At 37.4% G+C, this 9897-nt stretch overlaps 1 pseudogene; it reads left to right on the top strand.

Moving 5' to 3' along the window:
* The first annotated feature begins 4695 nt into the window (after nucleotides 1-4695).
* Nucleotides 4696-9365, top strand: LOC117695113 (zinc finger protein ZPR1 pseudogene; annotated as a pseudogene).
* Nucleotides 9366-9897: the final 532 nt, after the last annotated feature.

Genomic DNA, 9897 nt, shown 5'->3' with positions numbered 1-9897 from the left:
CCTGTTACCCTTCCTTACCATAGAGCAGTACTTCCTGAATGGACAAGTAACTAAAAAAGAAATTAATTCCAAATTTCTAGATAGGTAAATCAAAATCTGTGAAAGGGTAACATATTAAAATTCTGTAGGTGCTTCTAAAATACTCACAGTCTCCATTACTATGTTGTTAGCCTGTATGTGCTTTAGCTTCGTAAGATTTATTTCCCAGTTTATACACTGGTAAATACTTAATGTTCAAATGTAATGGGGAGAGTAATCATGCGTACCTTTCTTCAAATCCTATTCTCAAAATGGCTTGTTTGAATTACTTCTTATTAGTTCATTGTAGAAAAAAATAGATTACAACCATAGGATATTACATCTAGTATGAATATTAGTGAGTATCCAGCACAATTGCTGTCAATTGCTGGACATGATGGCACTGGCTGTAACATCAAAATTCAGGAGTCTGCAGATGGATTATTATGAGCTCAGTGCTAGTCTGGGTGAGTTTCAAATCAACCTGTTGTGTAGCTAGGCATGCACTGTCAGATGTAGATAGAAGCCAGTGAGGATGGACAGTCCATTAATCAGCTTTGGAACCCACCTATTCTTTCTCCAGTAACCTTAGAAAGGAAAACATCACAACTGTCCCTTCTTAGTATTTATTATACCATATTTATAGGTGGACACATCTAAGCCAGGCAAGAGAAAGCTACTTCTTCATGGCAAAAAGAATGGATTCTGAATCCTCTCTCTGGCCCTGAACATAGACATGTCATTATGAGCTACCTCAAACATTCTATATTATTGTCACTTCCCTTAAGAGTAAGTGCAGATAGATGCAGATACTTACAGCCAACCATTGGACTGAAGTCAGGGATCGCTATGGAAAAGTGATGAGAAGGATAGACAGAACTGAAGGGGATAGCAACCCCATATAGGAAGACCAACAGACTCAACTAGCCTGGACCCCCTGGAAGACCTCCTAAGCAACCAACCAAAAAGCATACATGGGCTGGTCTGTGGCCCATGGCACATATGTAGCAGAGGATTGTCTTGTCTGGCCTCAGTGGGAGAGGATGTGTCTGTTCCTGTAGAGACTTGATGCCCCAGGAAAGGGAGATGCACAGGGGCTGAGGTGAGGTAAGGGTGGTTGGGTAGGGTGAATGGCTAGAGGAACACTCAGAGGCAAAGGGGAATGGGAATGGCATGAAGAATTCTGGAAGGGGAACCAGGAGGGGGGGGGACAACATTTGGAATGTAAATAAAAGAAATACATTTAACAAAACAAGAGTTAATTCTAAGGTGTTTGTCTGTTGCGTGCTCAGCAAAACAGCCCTTAGAATTTCTAATTCACCTTAAGACATGTTAAGCCTATGGAAGGAATACTTACTTCCTTACTGTAATAATATACTTACAATCCCTCAGAAGCCACTCCCTCAAGACACTTGCTTAGAGATCTTTACTGCTAAGTTTGCCCACTTTTATAATTCAAAAGCATAACTTTTCCCTTTCTCCATCTCTTCTTTGGATATATGCCAAAATGCTAACTACGCTTGCCCTGACACTGGGCATTATCACTCTGTCTCAACCAATCCCAGCTTTACACATTTGTTGGCCAAACTCCATTTCTGAGCAAGCCTATTTTCTTGAACCCTTACTCTGAAGGCATGACTCTCTCCCTCTTCCTTGTATCTATTTAACCTCCTTTGAGCAGCTGGCAAGTTTTATAGTTTGTCTTCCCTGTTGCTTTTGTCTCAAGCTCTAATAAAATGGCTTTTGATCTTCTGAATCTATTTTAAAAAATTATTAATCAATAAGATTAAAAGCCCACAAAAAGAGAACCCTGAATAAGGGTCAAACATGAGCTACATAATGGGAGCCAGTCTATAAAACCAATGAACAAGGTGCAGGGAAGAGATAAGAAAGAAAGAATAAATAAAACAAGACAAAAACAACTCCCTTGATTTCTAGCTGAGAAGATTAAGGATCAGAGAATTTTGATGACCTTTTGGTTGTTCTATTTGTGATGAATTGAACATAACATCCATATCCTCTCATTCTTAGTATATTGCTTTTCTGATACTTAGTCAGGAATCTGATTTTCCCAAATCTAGTTTTGCCCAGAGATTTTTGTTTAAATACTTTTAAAAACTTAGGATATTTTTTTCCACTGTGACAATCAAGATATTTTCAAAGTCAATAAAGTACTTTTTTTTTACATCAGTGTAATCAAAATAGCACTATGAAAAGGTTAACAGTATTAGAGTTTGTCATTCTGCTGTTTGTCTTTATGCAAGTAGGGGAGCCTGTGGGAGCAACATGGGGTAATACAGGTTAATCACTGGGAGCTTAAGGGTGCTTACGCTTAATTGGTGGGCGATTAAAGATGCTCAAGGTTAATAGCTGTGTTTTCAAAGCTAGTAATTCCTTTCATACAAGCTCCCCCCCTGTGGGAATCAGCAAATCTATTATTCAGTTTTAGCCACCAGCCAAAGGGACAGCAAATTCAGGAGCCTAACCCTAAGTAGATTTGCGGATGAGGTAGATTGCATTAACCCTAGAGATAACTTTCAAAATTAATAATCTTCAAAGGATTTTATCCTTTTCTAGCTTCCCATCCACATTGGTTTAGGCTTGTCTTATATAAGAAAGTTCAAATGTGACTGTTTCCAAGGGCTACGAAACCAATAATATTTAAAACTGATAAAATCAATTCACTGGCTTGTAAAGGCTGGTTTCTGAGTTTAAAAAATTGGACATTTGGTATAGAGTTTGACTCTACAGTGTCTTCAAATATCAGTATGTTAAAGGGATAGTTCCAGGTCTGGACTTGTTAGATTGTAATGAAAATCTTAAGAGGTAAGGTGGGAAATAGTGAAATGTCTTCCAATAGCTTTAAGTGCGAGAAATTTATGAGGTCTGGATAAATGTCTTTCTACTCTGTATCCCAGTCACAAGGTAAGCATTTGTGTTCCATCACTGGTTTCTGCATTATCTTCTGCTTCAACACAGGCATCAAAAAATGGAATTGATTTAGCATGGCTGAACTGTCCAAACTGATGAGCTAAAACAAACATTTTATCTTTAAAAGTTGATTCATCTCTGGTATTTGCTGCAATAATGGAACATTGACATATATGACACTGAGAATGGACTGGCCATAGTGGTGTGTATATTATATTACATGATGCAAAGCTAGTTTTATAGCTGCCTTATAGGAGTTAGAGGAGCAGACTGAAAAAGGCCAGAATATTGTTAAGACAGTTTAACAAGCAAGTACAGTAAGGTCTCTGAAATTCAGAACTGTGAGAAGAATGATACAGTGAAGACTATTAATAAGGTCTAAAGTGGAAAAGAACACAACAATAGAAATTAGACTTGAGACCATGGATTTTACCCCATTGCAAAGAAAAAAGACACAATTTGCAAGCAATGTATCCAGGCCTTAAGACTTTACATAAGGCTGAGCTTCAAAGTGACAAACAAGTATACCTGGTGCAGAAAATTTTAGCCCAACACAGCAGGAGTACAGAAAAACAGAACAAGTAACCTTTTACAGTTTGACTAAAAAGGAAATGAGAAGGATGGGTACAATTGTTAAGGAGAATTTCTCCTGTAGTAAAATGTAAGCTGGGCATGGTGGTGTATATGGAAGGAGGATTATACATTCTAAGCCAGTCTGGTTTACATGGCAAGTTTGACACCATAGTTCCTTATGTATGCAAACTATCTCAAAAAAAAAAAAAGTATCAAGAGCTTTGGGGCTTTGCACAGTGACAAGGACACCTGGAAACAATCTTTGAAAATATCTTAGGAATTGATATTTTCACAAGTCAGAGTCTTTTGGAGTGTTTAGATTGCCATGTGTATCTAAACTAGGTGGGGAGATGTGGCTGGCTAGGGGTTTAATGACACCTGCAGCTATGGTTCATTAAGGCCCAGGTACCACTCATACTAGAAGGATACATGGGGATTACCTACTTGATACTATTGAGGAACACAGGAAATAGCAACTCTGAAAGTGAGCAGTTTTGACTGTTGTCTGTGGTTGGAATCTAGAAATATCCTTAATCTAGTCACCGTTCTTGTAAATTTGTAACCTGCCTGGGAACTACTCATAAACACATGCTCAAAACTAAAAGACACCTTGTAAATGAGCTACTTGGTGAAATTGGCTAATTCATTACCATTCTTCACCTCAGTTTTTGAAATGAGTCCTATAAAAGTCCTCTAGTGAAATAGATCTGTGGTATCCCATTTCTACGCCCCTAGAGTAGGAAACTCTACAGGGATTCTGCCTTATTTATTTTAAGATTCTATTTTAAATGAATAATCAAAACTCCTTCTGAAATGCTAACTTCCATGGTCTGTGGATTCCATTCCACTATTCAGTTTTTCATAACAAAAATTTGGAAGCAATTAGTAAGGGGTGGTTTTAGTGTCTGTTAATTTTCCAGGAATCTAGTCCCATGACTTACAGCCTACCAGAGGCTAGAGAGCCTTAATCACTCCAGTTCATAAAATCACTGTTAATAGTTTTGAAGATATGAACACAATAGGAAATATAGGGAACACAAGGTTTACTGAGTTTACCTTGGTAAACTCAAGCAAAGTTTGCGAGAGCGGGCACTGACTTCTAGGGACAGTATCTTTGCAAACAGCAACTGACATGGTAGTTCATGGAGCTGTGACAGTGAAGTTGAAACCACAATGGAAATGGTAAAGAGGCAGAGATACAGGAATGTGGACCACCTGCAAAGAATAGCTCTGAGCAGTGTTGTAAAATTATCCAAGGGAGAGCACATGGTGCTCCATCCAGCAAAGAGAAGGGAGTAGGATTGCTTGCTCCTTTTGGAACCTGTATCCCACCAAAGTGTTTCAGATGCCAAATGTAGATCTTGGTTTTAATATTTACCCTGATGATTTTTATAGTCTTTCTTTGTCCTGCTTCCTTGTTGCTTCCCTATTCTTTTGGAAATTAGACAGTTTTCCCCATGCCACTTTATTTTGCATGTATGTGACTTTTACCCCCTGATTTTGACTGATATTTACAACTGAGCCGTTGGATATGGACTTTTGAGCAATGTTGGAACAGTTAAGACCTTGGTGACTCTGTGAAATGAATGCATTGTGAATTACAAAATGACCAGGAAGAGAAAGCTATAATTTGTATGCTAAGGTATCATTCCCTTTTTGGACACTGTTTTTAGGTAGCAGCAATATTAAGTAGGATCCATTATAAGGCCTTCTAATCACTGGGAGGTATGACTCTGCCCCAAGCAAGTGTGTGATACTGGTGACTTTCTATCTTCACTTTCTGGTCATAAGGTGAACAATTTAATTCTACCATGTGCTGCTTACATTAATATACTGCCTTACAACTGGGCCAATCAGTGATGGATTATAACTCTGAAACTAGAGTAAAAATCATTGTTTTAATTACATCAGTTGATTTAACTTGGTTACTTATTGCAGAAATGGAAAGCTGTTTACATGCAAGATGAGTCACGCAATCAAAACTGATTTTCTAATTTTGATGGAATATTAAACATTAAATAGTGACTATTGCATAATCAATATAAAGGGTAAACGTTTTGATAAACATTCAACTTAGAAGGGCCCTTAAAGACTCTGATAGTGAATTGAAGAACCAGAGGTCTAGAGAGACTGAACGACACTCATTCCAGCTAAATCCAGGACATGATCATTTTCGTTCTAGCAACCATTTAGCCAGTGATAGCTTATAGCTTATCCTGAACTCAGTATTACAACATAAATGTAACATTTATATATAATATATAGGCGCATGCAAATACACACATATATAATACACATTATACACACACACATTAATTTAGGGAAGGGCTTGAAAGTCAGGCTTTATTCATTTTGCAACCTTAGATTTATAGATTTGTAAGTCTATAAATAAACCTCTTAACTTAAAATATATGCAATTAATATCAGAATGGAAGAACTTTTATACCCAAGCTGAAATTTTCACATAAGTGACAAAACCCTTTAAATTTCACATTTGACAATAATCAGCAATCTTTCTCATTGAATCCTGATTGCTTTGGTTGCTATTTCCTACTAATGAGTCATTCATAATAAATCTTTCTCGAGAAATCAGACATTAATGTGTTCACTAACTGCTGCATAGATAGGGATAGAAATTATTTACAATAACCATTAACAAATTTTGAAAATTTCATCACTGAATGTAGGCAAGAGGTGTGATTGTGAGTGTTATATTTCTCTTTTTGCCAATAATAACGTGTTCTTGCATTATTAAATGAAAATAGATTCTAAAGATTGATTTATTTAAAATCACTCAGTAGGGAAATTCACATACTAATCCCCTACTTTTAATATTGTTACCTTGTTGCACATTGTACAAGAGAAAGATAGAATACATAATGCATTCCTAATGTAGTATTTGGAAACATTTAATTAAATGGAAATAGATTTTTTTTAATTTTATTTTAGTATCTGGAAGGTTTAAGCAATGTAAAATTTATGCAAAGTATGTCAGTGGCAGGGCCTGGAGAGGTTTTTTGGAAAATCCTGTTAGCAGCTTTTGAAAGGATACATCATGAGAAATTCAGGGTTCTTAGTATATGCATGTGGGTAAGAATTTTGAGCAGATTGAACCCATAACTAACAGGTAAGCTTCCACAGTGATTTTTATAATTAAGTAAGAAATTGCAACAGAAAAACACAAGTGCTATTTAAAAACCCAAACCCATTAGTTTTTGGCTAATCGTGATGAAATAATGATTGCTGTGAGCAATTTCCCATTTGTGAATCTTAGCAGTATTGCTCAACCCTTGGATTTGTTCACGGAGGAATAATTATCACTACTCATAAGCCAGTTTAAAAAGTCAGAAACTACGCAATAGCTTTGGATTTCAAGCAATGGATTTTTTCTTCCTTTGATTGCCTGCTTGTTTGATTTGCACGTGACTAGCACTCATTCATTCCTTTAAGAAGCTCATTGAGAAAAGATAGCCCTTCATACTTTAGAGATTCAGCACGGAGAAACTTAAGACTGGAGGAAAGTAATCTCTGCTGAAAACGGGAATTTTCTCTGCTATTCTGAGTCAGTTTAATACAATGATTTTTATCTGCAATTTCTAGTTGACTTATTTTAATGTTTAGTCAAAAATCATGTAAAAATCGTGAGTGGTTTCTTCTATGACTTTGAAAATTCGGTGAAGTAGAATTCTAGAAAGAACAGCTGCGAGAACTCTAGTTTGATTCAACAGAGAGTTAAAATATCTGATGATTAGAGGTGACAACAAGGGAATAGGCTAATATTTTTATTTTATTTTTAAATCTAATGATTCAGTTCTGTCTCCTCCAGTTTCATACGTGTGCATAAAGAAGTTTAGTTGTTTCCACCCTCCAACATCTTCACTTCTATCTCTCTCACTGAGATACTTTTTATTCCCTACAAGTTTTTCTCCTACTTTTATGATCTTTTTTTGGTGTGTTTAATTAACACTGCTTCTGTGGGCACAGGTGGGAGGTTATTTACTGGGACATGGATGGACAATTTATCATGGATACACTAATGAAGAAAATGATATCTCTACCCCCAGTTAAATGACTATTAACTCCCACTAGTGCCTCAGGAAGGGGTGTGGCTTCATATTGCTCTAGTGGGCTAATTTTGAAGATAGTAGGTTTTTTGACAATAAAATGCAATCTGGAAGCTGAAAGTTTCATTTCATAATGCTCCAAAGACACAATTCCTTACATTATAATGCAAGAAAAAAAAAAACCCTGCTAATTGTTATTGTTCTTCCAAATGGTAGGAGTCCAGATCCCATAGCTTTTTTTTTTTTCTGGAACCACTCAAAATTGACAATAAAATTGTCTATCCAATTAAGAACTGGGTCACAGAGTGCTTTCATGTCAGTTTAGTATTACCATTCTGAAATTATCACTATTGTGCCTCAAAAATATTAGATTTACATTTTGTAGCAGATTTTTATGTTACTTTAAAGATTTATTTATTCATGTATAAGCATCTGAATAGCTGTATGGACTTGAGTGTTTGCACGTGTGTGTACCTATGCCCACATCAGGAGGCTAGAAGAGAGTGTTCAGTATCTGTATCAGAAAAGCCTCTTGACATTAATGCCCCATTAAATCTTATTTTCACATCATTTAATTGAAATATGTTGCTGTACTAAATAAATGGTATACATAAATTGTCAATTAGAAGTTGTGTCATCTTAGAGAAATAATTATGAGCTCCTTTTCCTGTGAGGACTGTGGCTAGAACAACACCAAGATCTGGACAGCAGGCAGGATTTGGGACCAGGAAGTGTACTATACCTTGACTGGTAGAGGCCAAGAGGGCATTAATGAAGAAGTGGAGAAGACACATTCGGCCCCCACAAGGATACCAGAGCTGAAGGGTGCTCTGACTGCTATTGAGTGACTGATTAGCCACACCATCTCTGGCCTGGAACAAGACCAACCCACAGGATGGACAATGGAAGGTTTCATGGCTGAAAGAATTGATGAGTTCATTGACAAACTGAAGGACCTAAGTCAAATAGCTACCCTTTTCACTGTGATCATTGATAATCCGGCTGGAAACAGCTTTGTAGAAGACCCAAATGCGCCCCACAAAGATGTTATCTTGGTGATGACATAACTATAACCAGACCCCACAGAAATCTGAGATGATGAGTCTCCAAGCAGAAGCACTAGACGAGAAATTGGAAGAGGAAGACCTGAGAAACAAAGTCCACCAGTTCAACACAAACTGCCCAGAGTGCAATGGCCCAGCTCAGACCAACAGGAAGCTTTTCCAAATCCTCTTCTCTAAAGAGGTTAGAATCATGGCTACCAACTTCACGAACTGTGGGCATTGGACTAATAAGGTGAAGTCCAGAGAAACAGTAGAGCCTTTGAGTACCAGGATCACCTTCCACATCACAGATCCCTCAGACATGACCTCCTCAAGTCTGAGATCTGTAGCATGGAAATCCCAGAGCTTGGTTTTGATCTGAGAATGGCTGTCCTTGGGGGTCAATTTTACCATTTTAGAAGGGCTACTGAAAGATATTTGAGAATTAGTAACCAAGAACCTATTCACAGTGGGTGACAACTTGGATCCTGACCAGTTAGGGAGATGGCAGGAGTTTAGCCTGAGGTTAGATCAGATCATCAAGGGCAAGATGAAGGCTTACTTTATCATGAATGATACATCAAGAAATGTTTACCTGCAGAATGTATATGCCCCTGAAGATGATCTGAAGATGAAGGTAGAGAAGTAAAAGTGTGCCTTTGACCAAAATGAGGATTTTGGCCTCAATGACATGAAGATAGACAACTATGAGGCAGGTCTAGATCCACAGTGGTAGCACTGGGAAGTTCACAGGCCAGCTCCACTGCCACTCACACTATAGTTACATTATTGTTAGAAAATAATGAGTTTGAAGCCCCTTGCCTCTTGAGTTAGAAATCTAAGCGTATGAGGTGCTAGCAGGCCTACTGTGCACCTTGCCCTTCTTTTGGAGGTTTTAAGTCAATGGGAGAAGAACCCCAGAAACACCCTGTGTTCTGGCATCACCTTTTCCCAATCTGCCTACCAGTGCTGGAGCTTTGAAGTTTGGGAAAATGAATACAAATTCGAGCTGGCTTTGGTCATATGAAGTACAACCTTTCATCAGGGAAAAATGACTATCGGGCCTAGCAGGTACAGGTCAAATACTTATATCAAAGTGATGGCTTTTTAATAAATGAATGAACAATTAAATAAACTAAGTAGTATCATCAAAAGGAAGCTTATAAACATAGTCATCATTTTCAAAATTTCCCTCACCCTTTATTTTTATTTATTTTTCTCTCATGATCATATTGCTTAACAAAAACACACTTTATCAACAAATTTCA

This window comes from Arvicanthis niloticus, chromosome X (assembly GCF_011762505.2).
Source record: "Arvicanthis niloticus isolate mArvNil1 chromosome X, mArvNil1.pat.X, whole genome shotgun sequence".
Classification (NCBI taxonomy): domain Eukaryota; kingdom Metazoa; phylum Chordata; class Mammalia; order Rodentia; family Muridae; genus Arvicanthis; species Arvicanthis niloticus.
This window is presented reverse-complemented; position numbering and strand designations above follow the sequence as displayed.